Below are 26,535 nucleotides of genomic sequence, written 5' to 3' on the forward strand. Positions count from 1 at the left end.
CATACATTACCTCATATCCCATCCGTTCCACTTCTTCCTGTCTAGGCTCAACCGCCTCCATTATGCACTCATCAACTTTGATGGTGAAGTAGATGTCCTCCTCATACTTTTTGACAATATCACCAGGTATTCTTACTCTTTGATTCATTTTGCATCTGAACTCATCAAAATATTTGTTCAGCACTTTTGGATAACCGGTTCCTACTGCTTGTAGGCTTTCCTTGATTTGCTTTGTCACCGGTTGGTCAGCAGACCACTGAATGTCACCTACTCCTGGAAAATAGCCTTGGAAGTAGAAGAACAACCCAACCAATAGTTGTCCAAACTTAAATTTCAGGGCATTGTCCTGTTTGATCGGCTTGAGGTTCAACAGAAGTTGTCTTTGCATACCAGTGCACAGATCAAACGATGCATCTTCCTTGATCATCTTGTAGGTGACATTTATCGCTGCAGCAGAGACAAAGTTGATTCTACTAGCATGGAACGTCCAGTATCCTATCACCATACACGCATATTTGACTAGATTGTCCTTGATGGAATTGATAGTCATTCCCAATGAATCACTCACAGAACCGGTGAGCTTGGTCATTTCCATCTTGCTGATCTTCCTTAGGGCTGGCACTTCACCAACGTTATAGAAACCGATGATGGCATGAATTACTTTCGGTGTAATATCATGTGTTCGCTCTCAGTACATTTTATCACCGTGTACTCTACTCAGAATAATGCGGATGTGATCATTTGAAAATTCTTCAAGGAAATAGACAGTATTGTGAAGTTTCTTCTTTTCCAAAATGCTGAATTTTGGTTTAATCTTTTTGTCCTTCCCACAGAACAAAATCAACTGAGAATGGATCATCAGAGATCCTAGATCTTCAATCTTACAATCAATGTAATTGGAAATGCCTTCCTCCACTATAACACCAATGGGTATTTGAGATAGGGCATTGTATTTTGCCTTTCATTGAATGAAGTCTATAGTATCAATAGGTACACTAGAACTAGTATGTGATGCGGAAGCCATGATAAATAGAGAATTTTGAAAAATACCTTCGAAAGTCAAAATTTAGGGCTCGCAATTTAAACTTTGCTACACACTCCTTTGGTTGTTGAAATATCGCTTTGTGTTCTACACTTCACCAATAGATGTTTGCTTCTGATTCTTCTTTAGGATTTTGATAAATTCTTTGAATCACAATCCAAATCACTTTTCTTCTCTCTATGCTTGAAAACTCCTTCGCTCGTGAACTGATAAGTGAAAAATGACTTTGAAAAATTCTTTTAAACAAGTTCTTCACCTACCACAATAAATGCTCCACTATTAGGACGTAAACCCTAATTTGCCTTTTACCATTTCCGGTCTTCTACCAATTGATAGTTATCACATACCGGTTGAGGTCTTTTACCAGTGTAAACCGGGGGTTTGTGATATTTCACCATTTGCTCCCCCTAAGCTTTTCTGATGCTTAGTTTTCCAGTTCAACGACTTCCACACTAGGTGCAGAAACTGGTTCTACTTGAATCACTTCTTCTGGCTTCTTCTTCCAGGTTTTCTCTATATCTGCTTGAACAATTTCAACATCAATATTTCCTTTCAGAGTGACCGGTATATCATCTGATATACTCTTTCTTGCTCTATAGAATCTTGTTGTATGACCTGGTTTGTTGCAGTGATAGAAAACCATTCCAGGTGCTCTCTAAGGTCCATTATTCATGTTTCCATTCTTCATTCTGCATGTTGCAATAGTGTGACCATGACCATGACAAATCACACAGATTTCTCTCCATTCAGTTGCCGCTTGATAGCCACCACTACCTGACTGATGACTATAGGTATTAAACCGGTTTGGGTTCTGATTCTCAGAGGATTCAGGAAAAACTCCTTGACTCCTTTGAGGATACCTTCTGGTATTGTGCATGATAGACCTGCATTCAAACTCTCTATGCCCAAACTTGTTGCATGCATAACAATTTCCATTGAATCTATTGGATCTAGGCTTATTGTTTAGAAAATAAGGAAAATTATTGTAAGCCTTACTTCTACATACATTAGCAGTGTGTCCTTCCTTGAGACAATTAAAGCAAACAGGTTTGAAATTTTGCTTACCTTTATCCTTTGATGTTGGTTGTTTCTTTGATGCTCCACTTTTTGTTCCAGAGGTCTCGCCTTCCTCATATTCAGCGAAACCAAGTCCATTGGTATTCTTTACCGGTTTAGCTGATTCAAGCTTCTGCTCTAGCTTGGCAGAGCTCTTATTGAATTTGGCAAGTATTTCCTTTGACTCAGTGAGTTCTTTGGAAATGGCAGCATTGGATTCCTTCAAGGTTGCATTCTTAGAGATAGCCATGTTTAGTTCACCTTGCACTTCTTCTTTTTCCATTTTTCTTTCATGAAGACAAGCGCTAAGTGCACTAATCTCTTGCTTCAGCTTGGAGATCTCATGATCTTTGTCTTTTACTAGATCTTCAACTTTCCTCCAGTTCTCAAGCTCTTGACACATTCTGATAGTTAGGCCTTCAAGTTCCCTTCTTAGGTTGGCATTGGACTCATTCAGTTTTTCAACTTCTTGAATTAGGGCTTCCATGTCCGCTTCATCAGAAGAATTGTTTTCAGTTAGCTCCATTAGCTTTTTAGCATGCTCTCTTCTTTTTGCCTGAGAGGCCTTATATTTGACCTTCAGTTCATCATAGGCTTGCTCAGTCTAAGTGAGCCGATGAGTAAGTTCCCTCACAGTGTATTCTCCCATATCTCTTTCCAAGTGGTTAGACTTATAGAAAGGCTGGCTCTGATACCAATTGATGAATACTAAGAGTGGGGGGTGAATTAGTATACCAAAAAATATTGTACTTAAACACTTTAACAGTCTGGCAGTAAACCGATAAAACAGTTTAACAAACAAACCGGTTAACACACATGCAAACCAAATAGCAAATAAGGCATTCACCCATAGAAGCACAATCAGCATAACACAAGAGATTTTGATGTGGAAACCCAAATGGGAAAAACCACGGTGAGATGAAACTCATAAGTAACTATCTGTAGAATAGTAACCAAACCAGTTAAGGTCAGACTGGTTAAGGTCATACAATGTTCTTTACCAGAACAGATCCTGTTAGGAATCTCAGTCTCTGTTAGGAGATAAGTCCGATTAAAGACTACCTTGTGAGAGGATTTCAGATCCATAGATGTGAACCACCTTGTTAGAGGATTTACAAAGGCTTTTCTGGGCCTACCCGATTAAGGGTTTCTGACTTGTCAAAGATGTGAGTAATCAACAAGTGAATGATCTAGCAAATGGCATAGTCTGCTTGATTAGATCCATTGTAGCTCATAGCTAATGCTCTTTAGCATTACTTCAGTCTTCAGTAAATCCACACTCTATAGACTTGATCTTCTCAGTTAAGATCACACATACAAGAGCTTCAATGACCACCAAAACCTAATAGTTACTCTCATACATACACATACAAAACCCTAGACATGATGTCCTAAAAAGGAATATGATTTTATGTCTATCCAATAGGATTACATTGCAAGTTCCTAGGTTCATTGTATCTAGACACGTTTGATAACACGACACAAAATCATCGTCAAAGTGTCAGTGGATGGTAACTCATCACAAAAATATACTAGTTGGTAACTCATCACAGAATATTACCAGTTTATACAACTTTTTCAGTTACCGGTTGGTAACTCAGAGTAATACCGGTTTAACAGATTACCGATTGACAAAAATTGAAGACTGGGAAAAAGATAGCTGCCGCTTCTGGCTCCTTTGCTCCGCTCCGCTTGAGATCCTTAAACCATTTGATCTCTCTATGCCGCTTGGGTCTTTATACCGCTTGAGATTTGTAAATACTTTCTTCATAACATCAATAGTCTAAAGACTACAACATGATACTGGTTTGGAACAATTACCGGTTGAGCATAATTCATACATTCACAAAGTGATCTCATAGCAAGTCTGTGTCCATCAATGATAATCACAACATAATCATCAAAATGCCAACAAAGACCCCTATGCATAGTACAATAATATTATCCTTTTATTGTGGTAAATTATGCCTTTGGATCAGGGTGCCTGCTCGATCCAACCATTGGATGTGAATTTACTTTTATGATAGTTTGACCATCTGCCCCTAAGTTAGCCAAACAATCCGCCCGTGAATTTCCCTTCCTATAGATGCGATTGTATGTTAATTTAGTGAAAGATTGGATAAGCTTCAGTGCCCTTGCTAAAATTGATTTTAATTTCCAGTTAGGCATGGTGCCCTATCTCAGAGCATTGATAACAATAGTTTAATCCCTTTCAATATTTAGTTTCATAATCTTCATTATTCTACATAGTTTAATTCCTTCAACAAGATCCATTAGCTCTTCTTCATTGTTTGTTGTTGTCCCACGAGGGTAGGCAAGACTTGTCACCTCAATTCCCTCTGAATTATGGAGGTAGCAACCAATACCTGCTTTCCTTAGGTTACAACGAGAGGCTCCATCAAAATTGAGCTTGAACCAACCACGCTTGGGTGGTTGCCAAACACAATCCATCCTTTTTTATTTATTTATCTCAACCCCTGGTCCCACAAAAGGTGGAATTTATAGAATAGTCCATCTTCCTCTCATCTTTTCATCCCAGTATGTCATTTCTACATTCTTGCAATTTCTATTCATAATTCTACTATTTACAACCTCAATAATAGTAGCCTCCATTTTATTAGTCAATTGTTCCCATCCCAATTTTTTGTCCTTGAATATTCGTCTATTACATTCCTTCCATAATTCCAATATAACTATTGATGGGGATACTAACCATAGGCCTTCATATAGGCACCCTTTGTTTTTAATGGGCCATGCTTGGAACATATTTAGGATTGATTTAGGAATTGTTGAACTCCAACTTAACTTCTTGTTAAGCCATCTCCAACATTGGTGTGAGAAATTATAGGTTAGTAGTAAGTGATCTGTGATTTCTTCGTATTTTTCATATAAAGGGAATCTACTTGGGCCCTCATACCCCATTCTTCTAAAAGTTTTGGCAGTAAGGTTACAGTTTTGTAATGCCATCCAAGCAAACATTCTTGCTTTCAGGAGACACCTATTATCCCAGCACAGTTTCAAAGGAATATCCATTTTAGATCTGAGTTGTCTGTTAGTTAGGTAATTGTATCCATCCTTGGTATTATATTCCCTAGTTTTTTATCCATCCCACACCAATTTATCCTCACCAGGGTGAAAGATAATCTATCTTGATTTAAGAATTCTCATTAACTCATCCTTTTCGGTGTTTGGAATGCTCAAGTTATTTAGAGATTTCCATCTCCAACCATCAATATTGTCCACCTTGACAGCCTCAATGTAGTTGGAAAGCAATTTACCTTAGCTATCTTCTAAGATTGATTTGGATCTTTCAAAGTTATATAGTTTATCAATAGCTTTGTAACCACCCCACGAGTCTGACCAAAACGGTGTTTTATCCCCACAACCAAGGTTCCAGGTAAGTCTTTCATCTATAGTCCTTCTGCATTTCAACATAAAATTCCAAATACATGAGCCTCATGGGGGGGAACTTGTTCTAAATATGCTTGACAAATCACTTCTTTTTAGGTATTTGTTATATAAAATTTTGGCCCACTTTAAGTGAGGGTTTTTGAACATACACCACACTAGTTTGGCTCCTAAGGCTTTACTTTGCTTATTAATACCTTTAATTCCTACCCCACCATCTTCCTTGGGTCTACATACCTCGTCCCAAGCAAGTAATGCAATTTTTCCTTTTTCTCACGTGCCTTTCCACAAGAATGATCTTAAGTGTTTATTTAATTCCTTATTTCTGGCCGCTGGGAGATCAATGCATGACAATTGATATATAGGCATTGCCAAAAGAACAGATTTAATCATAGTGGCCCTGCTAGTAGAAGAGAGCCACCTACCTTTCCATGACTCAGTTTTATTCTTAAGTTTTGATACTATTTGATCCCATAACTTTGAGGATATACTTCCTCTATCTAAGGGGAGGCCCAGGTATTTACATGGGAGCTCCCCCCTTTTGAAATTTAGGATGTTGCATATTGCTGTCTCTAATTCCCTATTAGTGTTAAAGAAGAAGATTTTTTATTTTGTCTTATTAATTTCCTGTCTGGAGGCCTTAGTGTAGGAATCTAGTAAATGTGCTATTTATTTGCCTCACTTTTGTTTCCTTGACCATACAACATAGTGTCATCAACAAACTGTTGATGCGTAGTAGGGTCTAATCCGCTAGTAATTTTAATTCCTTTAAGGGTGTTTAGTTCTCTTGCTTTTGTTATAGTTATGCCTAAAGATTCTGCCAATAAAATGAATAAGAAGGGGGATATTGGGTCCCCTTGTTGAAGTCCTCTAGATATATTAAAAAAACCTTTTGGGGTTCCATTAACTAGAATGGACATCCTGGGGGTTGAAATGCATTCATAAATTAGGTTAATCCATTGCCTATCCAAGCCAAAAGCTTCTAGGCATTTACATAGAAAGTGCTAGTCCACTTTATCATAGGCTTTCCTAATGTCTAGTTTGATTAGCATGCTTGGTTCTTTATTTTGCTAGATTGAGTGAATAGCTTCATGGGCAATGATCACTCCATCATAGATAGACCTGCCCGGAACAAAGCCTGTCTATTCTTCACTTATAAGGAAAGGGAGTTATTTTTGTAATATATTTGCTATGGTTTTAGTTAGTAATTTGTATATTGTATTACATAACGCTATGGGTCAAAAGTCCTCATAGATTTCAACTTTATCTTTTTTGTGGATTAGGGCAATGAAGGTATTGTTGATTCCTTAAGAATACTACCTGAGTTTCTAATCCCTTCCAAAGACTCAGTGATCTCATCACCTATAAAGTGCCAACATTTTTGAAAAAATGCAGTTGGGAATCCATCCAGACCAGCTACCTTATCCGAGCACATCTGCATTAATGCTGATTCTATTTCCTCTTTAGTAAATTTAGCTCTTAAAAGTTTGTTATGTTCCTTTGAAATTAACTTGGGGATACTTGCAATTATTTCATTCCTGGATTTTAAATTGGACCCCTCCCAGTTATTCAAGATCCCTTCAAAATACCTTACCACCTTAGCTGCAATTTGTTTAGGTTCCTCAATACTAATGTTGCAGTATGTGCCAATTTTTGTTATTCTATTAATTGTTCTCCTCTGCTTTGTTCTATTATGGAAAAATTTTGTATTTTTGTCTCATACCTCCATTCATACTTCTCTAGACTTCTGCTTCTAGTAAACCTCTTCCTTTGCTAAAACCTCCTTGTATTCTGCTAATAGCTCTTTCTCTCTTTGATAAAGAAAATCATTCATCCCATCTTTAATGACCTCATTATTGACCTCCTCCATGTATTTTTATAATGCAATTTTTCTTTCAAAGTTATTACCAAAGTGGGTTCTATTCCAAATTAGTAAACGGTTTTTAATTATCTTAAGTTTGCTTACTATTTTGTATAGTTTCGATCCAGTGACCTCGACCTCCAACCACCACTTTTCTATAAAATTCATAACATTATCATCCTTTAGCCACATTAGTTCAAACTTGAAAGGGCACCTTGCAGGTCTACTGTCTTCCATGATTGTTAGTTGAACTGGGTAATGGTCTAACCCTGAAATAGGGAGGATATCAGCTGTTAAAGTGTTGGGGAGGTCACTCAAACTACCTTTGAGAAAAAACCTGTCTAGTTTCTCTTCTATGTTGTTGAATCCACTTCTTCTATTGTTCCAAGTGAAGGAATCCTTAGCCATTTTTATTTCCATTAAGTTGCTTCGATGGACCCACTCCCTAAAGTCCAGATTAGATTGAGATACCGTCTTTCGCCCACCCCATTTTTCCTTGGGATTCAAGATGGCGTTAAAATCCCCCCCTATAATGCAAATTTGATCTGTCATAGCGAACAAGTATTGATCAATTTCACTCCAAACTCTTCTTTTATCAATGTTTTGCATTGGGCCATAAATATTTAGTAGCAGGAACTGTAAGTTGTTCTTTATGCCATTGACCCATCCACTCATCTAGTTTTCCTTTTTATTGTCAATTTTATAAGAGACCACCCTTGGGTCCCAGATAACCCCTAATCCACCAGAAGCACCAGTAGCCGGTTGTCCCACTAGCTCTCCAACCCCTAGTTTCTTCCTAAAGATTTCTAACTCCTCTTGTTTAGTTTGGTTTCTTGAATTAAAATAATCTCTGGGTTATTAGTTGTGATGCAACGTTTTATGATCCACTGCTTGTTAGGGGTATTCATGCCCCTAACATTCCAGGTAAGGATCTTCATGGCTCTTTGGGAATGACCCTCCCCTTCCCAATGTTAAACAGAGATGTCAATTTGATTTGACCTTCAGCCTCACCGGCTTTGGTCCTAAGTTTAGTTAGAGATTTTCTCAGTTTCTTCCTATACACCTTAGCACAGTTTGGGGATTCAATACCATCCAATGTCTCTGCAATACCTAAGATATCATTCCTTTGATCATGGTCCATTTTGTCTAGTTCCATAATCATTTCGTCCTCATCCTCTTCCAGCCCCTCAGCATTGAATTCCAAGATTTTAGCCATGACCAATTGTTTCTGAAGTGCTAGCTCTTCTTCATCAACAATTTCATCTATGAATTGTTCCATGAGGTCATTGACCACCTCATTGCCAACATAGTTTAAAATTATCTTATTTTCCTTTTCAATCCTGTTACAATCCCCAAGAAGAATCATATCCTCCATAACATCATTTTCCATCAAATCAAACAAATAGCCCCTAGAGCTTGGGCAAGAGGGGGCAGAGTAGACCATAACCTCTGAGTTCATGCCCTCTCCTAAAGAACATCTAGTCTCCTCAGGCTCCCTTAAGATAGATTTTGGGGATTTCACATTACCACAACATTTATCATTCTGATGGTCAAGCATCCCCGAATTTCCTGAAGTGAGACATAAATCTTCAGACACCGCAATCTTACCTAATGAAGTAATAGTCAAATTATCATTACTAACCTTTGCATTCATGTCCTCAAAATCCTTCTCTCCCTGAATGGGTGGGAGAATAGAAAATCCCTTAAGATCACCACCATCATTTCTGACTAAAATAGGATCATGTTGTGAGGCACCCTCCATGAAATTCTTTATCAATGAGCTAGAGGAAACCTCACAATTCATAGTTTTGGTCATAATCACATTAAGCTTTGGTCCTAAATCATGAGGGGGGTGCAAAACCTCCCTAGACATTGCATGGTCAGAGTCTGGAGTAGGGGGGCCCAGGTTTGTCTTCCACAATTTCCCCATCTTTAATTTCCAACTCAGGTTGGGTCTTGTCGGGTAGGATAACATCCTTGGGATGGTCAGAAACCCCAGGAATGTTAGGTATAGTAAAACCCCCACCATTTGGATTAAGAATGATGGTAATGTTGCCCTTTTGCAGACTAGGGTTTAATCTATCACTACCGAAGGTTAAAGATTTATTAGATTCATTTTTATCCTTAATATCTAAACTATTTATCACCTCATCCATCATAAAATTTCCTCTAAAAATCTCTAGTTTCAATCTATATATCGAGTGGTTAGTGATGAGCTTAATAGGTTTTAGTGGTCGGGTGTTTAATTTTAAATTAACCAAAATTTTAACATTGGATGCTGACAAAAAGTTTTTCTCCAAACCTACAAATCCACCTAGCAAATTACCAATTTTTATCAGATTATGTTTGTGAAGTAATTCTACAGGTAGATGGTATAATTACCTATCTAGACATTATTTCATTTTTAAAATCTTTTGGTTCAAAGTTAGGTTTCCATTCAAAGAGTTTAAAGCAATATCCTTTAAAGAACAAGGGTTTTCCATATAATAACTAGTTCCTTAGATACGAAGTTAAACAAAAAAACAAACAAAAAACCATCTTCAAGGGTCGTAATACTTACCTGGCCCCTGAAAGATGCCTTAAGTCAATGAATAATACAATCTATGGAGAGTCTGAAACCACACCATTTTTTGAATAAGCCATTGTTTGTACACTTATTCCACAGTCCATTAGTGCAGATGTTTCTAATGATCAACGTATCATATTCATCATCTGATTGGGGGTGTCTCTCAAGTGTAAGTGTGCGCAGTGGGCCCTTAGCCACTACAGGGCATGTAATTTTTTGCTCAGAATTATTCTTGCCTTTGCTAGATTTATCCTCCTTAATCCTGATTTCTAGGGCATAATTTTTTCGAGGCCATTTATGTGGGAGATGTGTCGTTGGAAAGCTAAGCAAACCCTCAGAAGAGGAAGCCCTAGGGAGATGTCCCAACAACAAACAATTTGTGCCAGAAGCAAAATACAGAGTGTTGCCTATGATGGGGATACCCCATATGCCTTTTTGAATATTTCCAGATATGCCTCCCAAACCGAAAGAAACCCTAGCATTAAGAGGCGGCCTTCTCCTGCGACTCTGCTCAACCCACCATCCATCACCTCTAGTAGAATTTAAATTGTTATCCATGCTTGAAAATCTAGGGTTCTGTTGCCCCCAAAGCCATCCATCGACCCTAGCCGCAGGTGGAGAGCCAAAATTGTTTAATTTATCTAGCTGGTTTCTTGTTCTGAATGAAGGGGGACTTGGAACCCTTGAAAGATAGGGATCGAATGAGCAATGATTTTATAGACCAGATTTGCAATTGGGATCCGCCTTCCCAACCTTCTTCCTCCCAATATTTAAATTTACAAGAATTTGATTTGCCCCCCTGGCGGAGGGAGGAAGGGAGGAGAGAATTTCAAACCTATTTGCAAAGCCAGTTTGATTGTTATGTGCCACATTCGCATGGAGATGAACCTGTATTTTGTGCGAATTTCGCACCTGTCGCCTTCTTGGCGCATTTCGCAGAGCCATTTTATTTATTATAATATTATTATTTCTGAAAATCATAAATTTTTAAATCATTTTAATACATACAAAATAATTTAATAGCTTTTAGTCATAAATTTGAATATTTTTTGATTGAGTTATTTAAAAATGCTTATTTTCACTTTTATAATTATTAATTGTTAATTTATTAAAACTAATTATAATTAATATTACATAGATATAAAAAATAATATAATATTATACTACAAATTAGTAATTATATTTGAGATTAATTTAATTACTATAATTATAATTATATAAATTTATTAAATTAAATTAGGATTATGCTTTTAAGAAAAATATATATTTTCACTATAAAATTTGTATTATATTATAATTATTATGGCGAAGAATTCCCTATATGAACTGAACCACCTACTTATTGAAATCAATGGTTTAAAATTGGGAAGAAGAATGAAGACTATAGAATTAATCGCTTAATTTAAATTAATTTTAAAAAAGAGATCTTTTATAATAAAAATTAAAAAAAATACATTTTAATATTATTTATTAGGAGTTAATTTTTCATTAAGTTTAAAATTTATTTTAATTATTTGTCTTTTTATAATTATTAAAAAATATTTAATTTAATCTATAATTATTTGTCTTATTAAAATTTTAATTATGATAGAATAATTATATTTTGAATTAAAATCTATCTTTTCTTACTATTTTCTTTTAATATTATCTTTTTTTATTAGATATTCTATTATTTATTTATTCTAATTCTTCTACTTCTTTTAAGGGTTGACTTTTAATTAAGTTAAAATTGTTTTCTAATTATTTGTGTTTTTTAATGGAATTACAAATAATAATTAAAAGATAATAGAATTTATAGATTTTTTCTTATTTATATTTTATTTTTTAATAGAATAATTATATTTGATTGATAAAATAAATTTCAACTTAACACCTAAATTAAATGTTTAGAGTGAGAGAGAAAGAAAGAGTAACCAACTTTTGATTACTCATTTCATGCCAATAATTTAAGGATATCATGTCTTTGGGGAGTTATGTTGATGGTAGCATGTCATTTGATTATAATCTCCATCTCCATCTCTCTCCTTTATCTATATCTCCTTACCTCTCCCTATAACTCTCAATTTTCCCCTTCTATCCTACTCAATCTATCTAGCTCTCTATTTCTTCCTCTCTCTATCCATCTCTCTCTCCTTCTCACTCCCTTGTTTTATATCTCTCTACTTCTATACCATCTCTCTCCCTCTCCTCCCCTCTCTATTTTTTTGTATATCTTTCTTCCTCTTTATATCTATCTCTATATATCTTTTACTCACACACATTTTGTCTTACTTCCTCCTTATCTTTATATATATCTCTCTCTCACTCACACAAACACACACTCTAGCCTATTTCCCCCTCCCTATCTCTATTCTATCTTACTATATCTATATATTATACACTCCTCTTCATCTTTGTCACTCTTTCCATATCCATCTCTACCTCTCCATATATCACTTCCTATATCTTAAATGTCTTTCTATCTCTCTATCTTTCCTTCTCTAATTCTCACCATATTTCTATCTCTATTTCTTCCACTCCCCCTTTTCTCTCCTTCTATCTCTCCCTCTTGCTCACCCCCTCTATATTTTACAAGTTATATTTAATCTCTAGATCCTATCTATCCCTATATCTATCTCTTTATATCCTTATATATCGCTTCTCTCCCTCTTTCTATCTTATCTCTCCCTATTTCCCCATCACTCCCTCTTTTTATATTTTTCTACTTTTGCTCTCTAATGTATATACACACACTCCATGTTTCTCCCTCTCTCTCTCTATATCTCTCTATCTCTATCTTTCCCCCTCTTTATCTCTCCCCCTTTCTCTAAATTCTAAACCTTTCTCTTTCTATTACTTGTCTTTGTCAGATCCTTTCTCTCACTCTTGTCCCCCCTCTCTCTCATTTGCTCCATATCTCTTGCACAATATATATTTTTCTATATTTCTCTCCATTTCTTTTTGTCTTGTCTATCTATCACTTTCTATACATATATATCTCTATCTCTCTCTTTCCCTCTCTATCTATCTATATTTTCCTCTATCTATATCAATTTCCCCCACTCTCTCTTTCAAGGCCATCCCTCTCTTTATCTTACCCTCCTCTCTATTTCTCCTAATCTATCCCTCCCCCATTCCCTGCCTATCCCCCTATTTATCTCTTTATCTCTACGTCTCTCCCTTTTTCTTCCTGTATATCTCTATATCTCTCTCTTTCTCTTCCAATATATATCTATGTCTTGTATTTCTCTCGCCCTCTCTCCAGCTCTATTTGTCTATTTATTTATCTCTCTCCCTCTTCCCTTCTCTATATATCTTTAACTCTCTAGTTCTATCTCATAATATATATATCAGCTTTCCCTCTTCCTTTATATCTCTCTCTATCTCATCCTCTTTGTCTCTCCCTCTCTATCTCCTCTCTTTCTATCTTTATCTCCCCCTCTCCCTTGCTCTATATTTTTTTCCCTCCTCTTTTGCTCTATCTTCATCTCTACCTCTATCTTCATCTCTCCCCCTAATCTCTAGACATGTCTCCTATCCATCCATCTCTCTCTCATTCTCCCTCTTTTTGGACATCTATATACATATCTCTTTTCCCCTCTATATCTATCTCTCCCTATCACTTATTTCATATATCCCTCTATCTCTAACTCTTTGTACCACTATATCTCTCCCCCCCTCTCTCTATATCACTTCCTATCTCTATCTTTATCGTTATATATCTTCATCTCTCTCCAACTATTTATTTTTCTCTTCCATATCTATATATTCCTCTCCCCTCTCCCTGCCTCTCTCATATCTATCTCCTTCTCTCCATCTTCCTCTCCCCATTCTCCATCTCTATCTTTGACTCCAACTATATCTTCATCTTATTCTCTATCTCTATCTCTTTACCAATCTCTCCCTCACTCTTACCTCTATATATATCCCTCTTTCTAGCCCCATCTCAACCTCACTCTTGCACTCACCCTATTGCAAAGATAATATGAGCCTGTTGCTAATAAAACTTAATTATCTTCTTAATTCAAAGGTTTCATTTCAGTTATGATTGAATCCTTGTAAGTGGATGCATAGTTGATTTTAAGCGATCACCTCTCAATTAAGTCCTTTGTTGTACAAACAACATCATGCCCACAAATCGATTGCATGCACTACACAAATTTATCCAAAAAATAAACCAATTTTTTTCCCAATTGACATTCCACACCTCTTTGGCATACACATTGCACACCAAAGTGCAATTACTAGTTTATATTATTTTATTAAAATAAGAGTTGTAGTTAATATTACATAAATATGATTATTCTAATTAGAAAATTTAAATATTTTTATTACAATTCAAATTATAATAATTAAAAATTAGAACAAATATTTTTATTGCAATATTATGATGACAATTACTCGCTACTACGTGGCACTTATTTTATATATTTTTTGAAATCATTCTATTTTTTAATACTTTTTGAAAATTGTAATTTTTTTAATCACTTTAATATATACAAAATAATTTAATAACTTTTAATCATAAATAAATTATTCAAAACAATGTCTATTTTCACCTTTATAATTATTAATAGTTATTTTATTAAAATCAATTATAGTTAATATTATATAAATATAAAAATAATATAATATTACACTACAATTTAATAATTATATTTGAGTTTAATTTTTTTTTTTTTGTATTTGAGTTTAATTTTATTATTATAGTTATAATTATATAAATTTTTAAAATTAATTTAGGATTATGCTTTTAAGAAATATATATATTTTCACTACAAAATTTGTATAATTTTTATGTCGAAGGCATACCCTATATGAAGTTTTCAACTTACTTATTGAAATCAATGGTTCAAAATTGATCAGAAGGATGCAAGACGATTGAATTGATCTCAAACACATGTTTACATTAATATTAATTTAAAAAATAAAATGATAACAAACTAAAAATATATATTTTAATATGATTAATTAGAAAAAGAATGTGTACAAAAGAAAACACTACTATTTTCTTCTTTTAATAATAATATCTTTTAATGGTATCTTCTTTTATTTGAATATTCCATTATTTTTTGAAGTTTTAAAACTGAAAAAGACAAAATTATTTAAAAAAAAAAAAATAGCTATTTTTTCTACTTTTTTAAATGATTGATTTTTTATTAATTGAAAAACTTATTTTAATTATTTATTTTATTATGCTGAAGGCATACCCTATATGAAGTTTCAACTTACTTATTGAAATCAATGGTTCAAAATTGATCAAAGGATGCAAGACGATTGAATTGATCTCAAACACATGTTTACATTAATATTAATTTTAAAATAAAAATGATAACAAACTAAAAAAATATATTTTAATATGATTAATTAGAAAAAGAATGTGTACAAAAGAAAAAGCTACTATTTTCTTCTTTTAATAATAATATCTTTTAATGGTATCTTCTTTTATTTGAATATTCTATATTTTTTTTAAGTTTTAAAATTGAAAAAGACAAAATTATTTAAAAACAAAATAGCTATTTTTTTTACTTTTTTAAATGATTGATTTTTTATTAAGTGAAAATCTTATTTTAATTATTTATTTTAATAAAATTACAAATCATAACTCATAATTATTAGAATTCATTTAATTTATATTTATTTGTCTTATTAAAATTAATTATTTTAGAATACTTATTTTTGAATTAGAAGTCTATCTTTTCTTTCTATCTTCTTTTGATAAGTATATATTTTAATTTAATCTTCTTTTATTAAGATATTTTTTCTTATTTTTTATTAAATTATTCTAATCATCTTTTCTTCTTTTAAAGTTTAATATTAAGTTAAAATTTAAATTTAATTATTTTTGTCTTATGAAGTTACAAATAATAATTTTAAAAGATAATAGAATTAATTTGATTTATACATTTGTCTTATTAATTTTTAATTTATTGTAGAATAATTATCCTTACATTTTTATTTTGATATCTCTCTCTAACTCATAAATATGCACTCCTTGTCTCTCTCTCTCTCTCTCTCTCTCTCTCTCTCTCTCTCTCTCTCTCTCTCTCTCTCTCTCTCTCTCTCTCTCTCTCTCTCACACACACACACACACACACACACACACACACACACACACACACACACACACACATTTCTCCCTCTCTCTCTCTCACTCATTTCCTCTAAATCCCACTATCTATCTCTTTATCACTACCTCTCTCTCTCCCTCTCCCTTTCTCTTCTTGTATATATCTATCTCATGCTCCTCTTCTAGCATATGTCTATCTCTTCCTCTATCTCCCATATTTCTCTCCCCCTCCCTTCATATCTAGTTCTCTCTATATATCTATATATCAATCTTTGTATCTCTCACCATCTCTCCCTCTCTCTAGGTCTCCTTATATCTCTATATCTCTATCACTCTATCTCACTATCTCTATATCTCATTATCTCTCCATATTCCTCTATAGACCTCTTTATCCCCCCATCTTTATATCTTTATCTCTCACTCTACATCTCCTTATTTCTCTATCTATTTTATCCTCTTCATCTCTCACTCTATCTTCCTTTCTACCTCTATCTTTCTCTCCCCCTTCTATCTATTTACATGTCTCCCTCTATATATCCATCTCTCTCCCTCTTTCTCTCTCCCTATCCCTTCTTTTAAACTTCTATATTCATATATATTTTCCTCTTTATATCCATCTCTCTCTCTCTCTACTTATTTTTAAAGCCTTCACATCTATCTAATCCTCTCTCTCTCTCTCTCTCTCTCTCTCTCTCTCTCTCTCTCTCTCTCTCTCTCTCCTTATTTTTAAAGCCTTCACATCTATCTAATCCTATCTCCTCTCTCTCTTTATATATTTATATCTCTATATTTATCTCTTTACCTCTCTCTCTTTCTCTCTTGCTTCCCCCCCTCTACCTCTCTCTCCCTCTCACCCGATTGCAAACATAACATGAACCTATTGGTTATGAAACTTGATTATCTTCCTAATTGAAAAGTTTTATTTCAATTATAATTGGAACCTTGTAAGAGGATGCAAAGTGGATTTGAAACTATCACTTCTCCATTGAGACCTTTGTTGCACAAGCAACATTATTTTCTAAATTTGGCCTACCAATTGATCTCATGCACTACACAAATTTATGCAAAAAATTGACCAAATTTTACCCTAATTGACCTTCTACACCTCTTCGGCATACCCATTTCACATTAAGGTGCAATTGCTAGTATAATTATTATCTCGAAGACATTCCCTATTCTTGTTAGGATATTTTATCTTTTTAAGTTTCTTAAAAAATAAAAATAAAAATATTGAAAAAGAAAGAATTAGCTTTATTTAATTCTAATTCTTCTTCTTCTTCTTCTTTTTTTTCTTTTTCTTTTAGGATTAAAATATTTCTTTTATTACTATTTTTTTTAATATTATCTTATTTTATTAGATATTCTATTTTTATTTATTTATTCTAATTCTTCCACTTCTTCTTTTAAGGATAATTTTTTTATTAAGTTAAAATTTTATTTTAATTATTTTTGTTATTTTATGAAATTACAAATAATAATTAAAAGATATTAAAATTCATACCTTTTGTCTTATTAAATTTATATTTATTATAGAATAATTATATTTAAATTTTATTCTAATTTATATAATAAAATAAATTTCAACTCAACACCTAAATTAAATTTTTAGAGCGATAGAGCAAGAAAGAGCAACTAACTTTTGATTACTCATTTCATGCCAATAATTTAAGGATATCATATGTCCTTGGAGAGTTATGTTGATGGTAGCATGTCATTTGATTATTCTCTCTCTCTCTCTCTCTCTCTCTCTCTCTCTCTCTCTCTCCCTCTTTTTATATCTCTCTACTTCTATATCATCTCTCTCTCGCTCCCCCCTCTCTATCTATTTATATATCTTTCTCCCTCTTTATATCTATCTCTATATATCTTTTACTCACACAACCCCTCTTTCTTCCTCCTTATCTCTATATCTATATCTCTCTCACTCACACAAACACATACTCCAGCCTATTTCTCCCTCCCTATCTCTATTGAACTATCTTACTAGATATATCTTATATACTCCTCTTCCTTCATCTCTCTCACTCTCTCTATATCCCTCTACCTCTCTATATATATCACTTCCTATGTCTTTATCTTTCTATCTATCTATCTATCTCCCCCTCTCTAATTCTCACCCTCTTTCTATCTTTATTTCTCCCTCTCCCACTTTTTCTCTCCTTCCATATCTCCTTCTTTCTCACCCCCTTTATATTTTACAAGTTATATTTACTCTCTAGATCTTTTCTATCCCTATATCTATCTCTTTCTATCCTTATATATCCCTTCTCTCCCTCTTTCTATCTTATCTCTCCTTGTATCACTATCAATCCCCTTTTTTATATCTCTCTGCTTCTGCTCTCTCTAGTGTATATACTCACACTCTATGTTTCTCCCTCCCTCCCTCTATCTCTATCTCTCTGTCTTTCCCCTTTTTCTCTATGTCCCTCTCTCTAAAGTCTAAACCGTTCTCTCTATTACTTGTTTTTGCCAACTCCTCTCACTCTTGCCACCCTACTCTCTCTCTCTCTCTCATTCACACCATATCTCTTGCACAATATAACTTTTCGTACATTTCTCTCTATCTCTCTTTGGCTCGTCTATATATATATATATATCCATGTCCCTCTCTATCTAACTATATTTTCTTCTACCTATATCAATTCCCCCCCGCTCTCTCTCTCTGGGTCATCCTCTCTTTATCTTACCCTCCTCTCTATTTCTCCCCATCTCTCCCTCCCTCATTCCTTCCCTATCCCCTATCTATCTCTTTATATCTACATCTCTCCCTTTTTCTTCTTGCACACACACACACACACACACACACACACACACACACACATATCTTTCTCTTCCAATATATCTATCTCCCCTATTTTTCTCACCCTCTCTCCATCTCTACTTGTCCATTTATTTATCTCTCTCCCTCTTCCCCTCTCTCTATATCTCTAACTCTCTATCTCTATCTCACCATCTATATATATCTCTCATCTCTCCCTCTTCCTTTATATATCTCTTTATCTCTTCCTCTTTGTCTCTCCCTCTCTTTCTCCTCTCTTTCTATCTTTATCTCCCCCTCCCTTTCTCTATCTTTTTTTCCCTCCTCTTTTTCTCTATCTTCATCTCTTGCCCTAATCTCTAGACATGCCTCCTTCTATCCATCCATATCTCTCTCATTCCCCCTCTTTTTGGACCTCTATATCCATATCTCTTTTCCTCTCTATATCTATCTCTCCCCATCACTTCTTTCATCTATCCCTCTATCTCTATCTCTCTCTACCACTATATTTTCCCCTCTCTGTGTATATCACTTCCTATCTCTATCTTTATCTTTCTATATCTTCATCTCTCTCCAACTATTTACTTTTCTCTTCCATATTTATATATTCCTCCCCCCCCCCTTCTCTCTCTCATATCTCTCTCATTCTTTCCATTTTCCTCTCCCCATTCTCCATCTCTATCTTCGACTCCATCTTCTTCTCTATCTATATATCTATCTCTTTACCCATATCTCTCTCACTCTTACCCCTCTATATATCCCTCCTCTCCCTATCTCAACCTCCCTCTCACGCTCACCCTATTGCAAACATAACATGAGCCTGTTACTAATAAATCTTGATTATCTTCTCAATTCAAAGGTTTCATTTCAATTATGATTGAATCCTTGTAAGTGGATGCATAGTTGATTTTAAGCTACCACCTCTCAATTAAGTCTTTTGTTACATAAACATCATGACCACAAATTGACCTCATGCACTACACAAATTTATCCAAAAAATAGACCAAATTTTCCCCAATTGACCTTCCATGCCTCTTTGGCATACCCATTGCACACCAAAGTGCAATTGCTAGTTTATATTATTTTATTAAAATAAGAATTGTAGTTAATATTTTTTTTTGATCGGTAACAGGTTAATATTTGTATTGCTTGAAAGGAGAAATACATGCCTTCAACGTTCCACTATCTTAAGACTATATGGGGTCTCACCCCTAAAATAATAGCTTTTTTTTTTTACTAGAGCTATGAACCAGTGGGGTCACAAAGGGGGACCCCATCCTCGTGGTGAACATGTTGAGGCATTAACGCTTCCAATATTTGTCTCATGCAACTTATATCAATCCTTCATATCCATATTACTCCTTATATCTCCCTTCTCCTTATGCCTCCCTGCTTATCTCTCCATGCACCTTATATCTCCTGCTCCTTATCTCTCCACACTCCACCTTATCACTCCACATATACTCCTTATCCCTCCACTTGAACACCTTATCACTCCATCTAACAGCGGGTTCGAATAGGCTGTGGCAGGGGCATCCACGCAACTGCACCGAGGAGAGTCACATACCAGACGACCGCCATCCTTCAGTCACGGGTCTAGTCAGCTTGGAGTCAACACCGTAGTCGCTAGCGAACAACAAGGGGCATTAACGCCATCAGTAGGAGAAGCACCATTCGCAGGGGAAGGAAGAAGTACGACGGTCCAAGCACAAACCAAGGCATGAACAGGGGGACACCAGCGCAGGGGACATCAAACCATAAATCAGACAAAATTGTAGTTAATATTACATAAATATAATTATTCTAATATAATTTTAAAATAAAAATGATTCAAAAATATTATAATTAAAAAATAAAACAAATATCTTTATTACAATTAAAAATTACAACAGATATTTTTATTAAATACTATGATGGCAAATACTTGCCACTACGACATTTGTTAGATGTAAAAATTCTTATCTAAATTCAACATCGTAATAACATGAACGTTTTAAATATATGAACATCATTATAGTAAATGAGTAATTTAGTATTCAAATTTTATTAAGAAAATATATTCTTTATCTTGGCGGGTTCATCCATCCCGTGCCCTAAATTTAAAACAAAGCATGAACGTTGTAAAAGAGAAGCGTGACCGTTATTAAAAAAAGCTCTGAAACTACACCACATGGAGGAAATGGTGATCGTTAGAAAAAACGTCGCCGTTGTAAAAAGCATGACTGTTAAAAAAGTATGACCGTTTCAAAAAACACGATGTTTTCTACCTCTTATAAATGGTGACTTGCAGCCAGGTGCTCCTCGTCACTTCTTCTTCTGTCAATGTTTAGTTCTGTTTTCTTGTTTATGTTTGTTTTATTTTTCTAAGAAATTTTCATCTTTTTTTTTACAGCATGCATGCTAATCTAGTCTGTTTATCCATGATATGTGTTGGCTTTTCTATTTTGCATAGGAAGAAGGAAAGCAAGAGGCAGAGACAGAGCAATGGCAATTTATGCAGAGTATTTGGCAGCAAGCGTGGCAATTCCTGAATTGCCCATCTCGTGGTTATTGTCAGGAGGTTGGTTATGTTTAGCGTCTTGTTTCTATCAGTAAAGGGCCTGGTGGGAGTTGATTGGAAGTTAAAACTCATATGAAATACTGATACATACGGTCCTTATATTCCTAGACGTCGACTTTAAATCAAGTATGTTTTGTGTTTTGTTCCTTATACATCGGTTCTTTTGTTTTTCACTTCAAATGTGTTTTGGGTTTCATCCTTATGCTATGAAAATGATCTTTTCATCTGATTTCTGATTGTTTGGTGTTTGGGTGTTCTGATATTTGGCTTTTCATGTGTCTGGTATGCTGAGCTTTTTGTTGAGGATTTGATTGATTGTTTCGAAAGCTATTAGACACTGTGGGTTAGGGATGTTCCGTTATGCATTAGATTTATAAAAGGTTTTTTAATCCTATTTGAAAATTCGTAGAAATGCATTTTGGTTTGTTGTGGATAGGAATCCAGATGCAGGTGGATTACTGGTATAGTTGTTAGATACATATACAATTTTGGGTTGAGGATTTAATGAATTGGGTATGGCGGGTTATGCCCTGATTTATTTTTACAGTGACTCTGATTTGGTTGGTTTTGATGTATTGGGTTTATTGGATTGATCTACTCGCAAATATATAGAGTATGGATGGTGGTATCTTGAGTTATAGATGTGTTTGGGACGCACTTCATGATCAGTAGCAAATTTTTGTTATTACCATTTGATCAATATGTTGAGCAATCCCCTCTTTGAACACACTTAAATTGTATCTAGCCTTGAGTCTTATCTTCTTTTATCTGAAATCTTTCTTTCATTTATCCTTTAGAGTTGAGCAAAGGACTGATGAAGTGAGGGTCAGATTTTGACGCAAAAAGATTACTTGAACTCCAATATACAGACCGTTATAATCCTACATAAACTGTCATTTTGTTATTTTCCTTTTAAATCTCTTGTGCAGCGATCGAGACATTTTGTCAAACAATTCATATGCCTTGTCTGTCACTTTCTTATGGTTTATATGTTGCACATCATTAATGGGTGCACATCAAAGATTGGGAGTAGCTTTTTTCAAATGCTATGGCCCCTTTCTACTTGGCCAATCCACGATATGTCCGTGTGTATGATTCCTAACTTGAAAATTATTTGACATTTTTTCTTTCCTGTAAGTTAGAATTATTTTAGACATTTTTTCTTTCTTGTGTTTGAGAATTATTTTATACACTTTCTTTCCGGCGGCAGTAGAGAATCATTGTAAATGGCATCTAAACTGCGGAAATCTTGCCTAATTGTATTTAATCTATTTAATCTCATAGATACTATTGGATTTCATGAGGACTCAGAGACATTGTATACCATATCTGTGTTGGTCATATCCTCTTAGTTTTAACTTATTTTCGTTAGTGCCTGTGTATTTTTCTGTTCCTTGGCATTGTTTGTGTATATGGGGAGCTGTAACTTATTCAATCTCATAGTACTATTGGGTTTCGTGAAGACTTATACATTTGTATGCCATGTCTGTGTTGGTTAAATCCTCTAGTTTTAACTTCTATTCGTTACTGCCTCTGTGTATTTTTCTGTTTACTTGGTATTGTCTGTGTATATGTCATACGGGGAGGTGGTTCTGATCAAGATGTAATCAATTTTGAGGCACTTTCTACCTTTACCAAATGAATGGTGGGATTAATTCATTCCTTGTTGCCTAGGTTGAGGTAAGTTTTTTGAATGCAATTTTTCATCTCCTCTGTTTCTTTAAGTTTTGAAAGTAGCCACTTGGAAAGTTGTCTTGAGGGTGGGTGTTGGAGAAACAAATTTTATATAGAGAATTACCAACTTAATGAGGCACGGGCTAACATATGAGCTGGCTATGGGCCTTAAATTGGAGACTACGGGAGGAATGGCACAAGCTAGAGAGTAAGGCAAACTTGCTATTATGGAGAATGGCATCCCAATTCCATAAGGACGGTAAGTAGATAGCTGGATGCGTGGGAAAAGGCGCAGGGGCAGTAGAAATTCAGAGACAAATGCAATTGGCAGTGAAAGCCAAATTCCAAAAATTGTTTCCCACGTTATTACTGTCTGTGCCTTGAAAAGGACAGAAAAGAATTGAGAAGGGAGAATAGGTGAAGGACTCTCTACCAGACTTAAAAAGGGGAGAAAAAAAATTGAGAAGGGGGAATGGTGTGAGAGAGAGAAAAGAGGAGGCAGTGGAAAGACAGGAAAACCACGTGTGAAAAGAAGACAGAAATGTGAGGAGAACAAGCAAGGGTTATGACATGATTGGAGGCGACCATACTGGAGTTGTAGAGGCAGGTAGAGAATAAAAATAGAGAAATGCATGGGTAGAAGGGATTGAACGAGTTTTGATAAGGGTTTTAAATCAGCATAAGGCATAGAGGAGTTTTGTTAGATGGTATGGCTGCAACTACTGTGCAGAGAAATATAATCTCTTGGGTCACCACTATTGAAAAATACATACAGTGGAACTGTTGGGCTACAGAAACTTTCAAGAAAATGCAATCGGATGTTGGCATGTGTCTATGTGTATGTTCTTTGGTCTCTATTCTCTTTCAAGCATTTTGAAGCATTTCAGATCAGAGGATAGATGAGGCCAGCGCTTCATATCAGGCAGTGGATCACATGTCACTTCCCACAAGCCCTGTAACAAAAAAAACAGTCATTAAACCCTGAACTGGGAAAAATTAGTATTGTCTTCGCCTGTCATATTTTCGCGGGTTTGCAACTAATATTTGGTTCATTGGTATAGTGGATGTTAAAATTCTTCTATTCTATTCATTTTCTTGATTTATAGCTCTATAATATTTGATCTATTTTCTCTCTCGGAGACTTGAAGTATATTGAATTTGGAGGTTTTCATTTATTTTTTCTAAAATCAAATTGAACACATCTGGTTTTATGAATGCATAGTTTCTGAGATTCAATTTTCTAAACTTGTTTGGATGTTGGGCGGTTTATTTTCATGAGTGGAATTCATGTTACCTCTATTTATGTTCTTTGTGAGCGGAATTCATGTTACCTCAATTTATGTTCTTTGTATTGGCCACCGTGGCCTCCGGATTTGGGCAACACGAATGTGCAGTATCACAGTGTCCATATGAATTCTCTGCTGCTTAAGAAAGATTGTTCTTATTGATATGGGAAGCTGCATTGCATTCTGAATACATGGGTCGACTCAAAAATTCTTCTATTCTATTCATTTTCTTGATTTATAACTCTATAATATTTGATCTATTTTTTCTCTCGGAGACTTGAATTATATTGAATTTGGAGGTTTTCGTCAATTTTTTCTAAAATCAAAATGAACACATCTGGTTTCATGAATGCATAGTTTGCTGAGATTTAATTTTCCAAACTTGTTTGGATGTGGGCGGTTTATTTTTATGAGCGGAATTCATGTTACCTCTATTTATGTTCTTTGTTAGCGGAATTCATGTTACCTCTATTTATGTTCTTTGTTAGTGGAATTCATGTTACCTCTATTTATGTTCTTTGTATTGGCCACCGTGGCCTCCGGATTTGGGCACCATGAATGTGCAGTATCACAGTGCCCATAAGAATTCTCTGCTTCTTACAGAAAGAATGAGATTATCATAGAAAATGAAAGGGTTCTTATTGATATGGGAAGCTGCATTGCATTCTGAATACATGGGTCGACTCAAAAATTCATCAAGCACATTTGTGGGTAAGCTTGTAGACTCCTATCTTTTCTCTTGTTCTTCTTTCTTTATCTTACATCCTACAAAGGATGGATGATAGAGGAAAATTGGGCCAACTTCATTAATTTTAGCAGAAGATTAATGGGCAGTTTCTTGAGTTTCTGCCAAGATATCGGTCAACACGAGGTCTACTGCAAGGGAGATGCAGGGATTCTGCAAATGCTTCAAATCAAACCAAAGTGCAGAGCCCGTGAATATTTCATGCCCTATAGACTCTGGTATGAGTAAGATTGCCAATGTGGATACTGATCAAGCCTGTAAAGATGAAACCAATCAGAGAATTCAACGGAATTCGTCTACTCCCATTCAAGATCTTGCCTTCCAATTTTACCATTGATGTAAAAAATTATGTTCATTCAGAGCCTCGTGATCATATTGTTGCAGAAGATGAGGAGAATTCAACATTTTGTGAGAAGAATGTATCACAAGGCTCACATTGTTCATTTCTGAAAGTTATTTAAGTCAAGCGAGTTCATTTCAATACTGAGCTATTGGTGTTTCCTGTTAGAGAAGAGACCTTCAATACCACCTCCCAATGGCTTACTACTAAGTTAGGTCTGGATCATAAATCCCCAGGGATTAAATGCAAACGTGTTACAGTTGGGTCTGGATCATAAATCCCTAGGGATTAAATGCAAACGTGTTACAGTTGGGTCTGGATCATAAATCCCTAGGGATTAAATGCAAACGTGTTACAGTTGTAGCTACTGTACTGGCAATTCTGTTGATTTTAGTCACAGGTGGAAATATCTACATGGGGTGGCGTAAGGTCAAATGGAGATGACGAAATAGTACACCAGGAATAAGCCTAGACAGAGGAGGCAGCAGATTGAACAAAGTGCGACTCCCCCAACGCTTGGAAACTTTGTCCAATATGTGGATGTGGGAGGTACACTTTCATCTAATCATTTCATTAAATCTTCCAAACCATGGTTTTCTTATTTTTCAGCACTTTTTTGATGTTATCAAGACACTTGATGTGATTTATTTGGATATTTTTGTTTATGTTTGAATTCAACATACTTTAACTGCTGTGAAAATATCTGTATGAATTTGGAATAGAAGTCTTTCGCCATTACCGGCAAAGCCAACTTTTCAATCTCCAAGTTCAATAAATTCTTTCTCATGATGTCTCTATTAGGAGATCATATAACATCTATTTCTGAATTCTTGTATACAACGGTTACTCTGTTTTTCATCTCCTTTTGAGTTTCTGTTAAAGCCACTGAACCAGACAAATTTATTTATTAACCTGTTATTTATCAGTAAATTTGATGTGGGTGTTAGTAATCCGGTATTTATTCAGTAAAATGTATGTTGGTGTAGATAATTAGGAGCTTTCCATTAGGAAAATTAATGTGGATGTTGGTATGTGATAGGTTTTAATACGTAAGATTCATTTAGGTTTTGGTAATTCACAGGTTTTCATTTGTCAACTTTGTGTGTCGGTAATTCACAGGTTTCTATTAATACAGTTATTGGTATTAATGGACATTGGTTTCTGTTTCATTTGAGCTATATATATTCTGG

General features: G+C 34.8%; 1 long non-coding RNA gene across 1 annotated transcript; it reads left to right on the plus strand.

The window, feature by feature from the left end:
• Nucleotides 1-20,839: 20,839 nt before the first annotated feature.
• On the plus strand, nt 20,840-24,106 carry LOC131071442 (uncharacterized). The gene is made up of 2 exons (XR_009112515.2): nt 20,840-21,034; nt 21,193-24,106. It is a non-coding gene; the product is annotated as an uncharacterized LOC131071442 (long non-coding RNA).
• Nucleotides 24,107-26,535: the final 2,429 nt, after the last annotated feature.

Source organism: Cryptomeria japonica, chromosome 1, assembly GCF_030272615.1.
Source record: "Cryptomeria japonica chromosome 1, Sugi_1.0, whole genome shotgun sequence".
Classification (NCBI taxonomy): domain Eukaryota; kingdom Viridiplantae; phylum Streptophyta; class Pinopsida; order Cupressales; family Cupressaceae; genus Cryptomeria; species Cryptomeria japonica.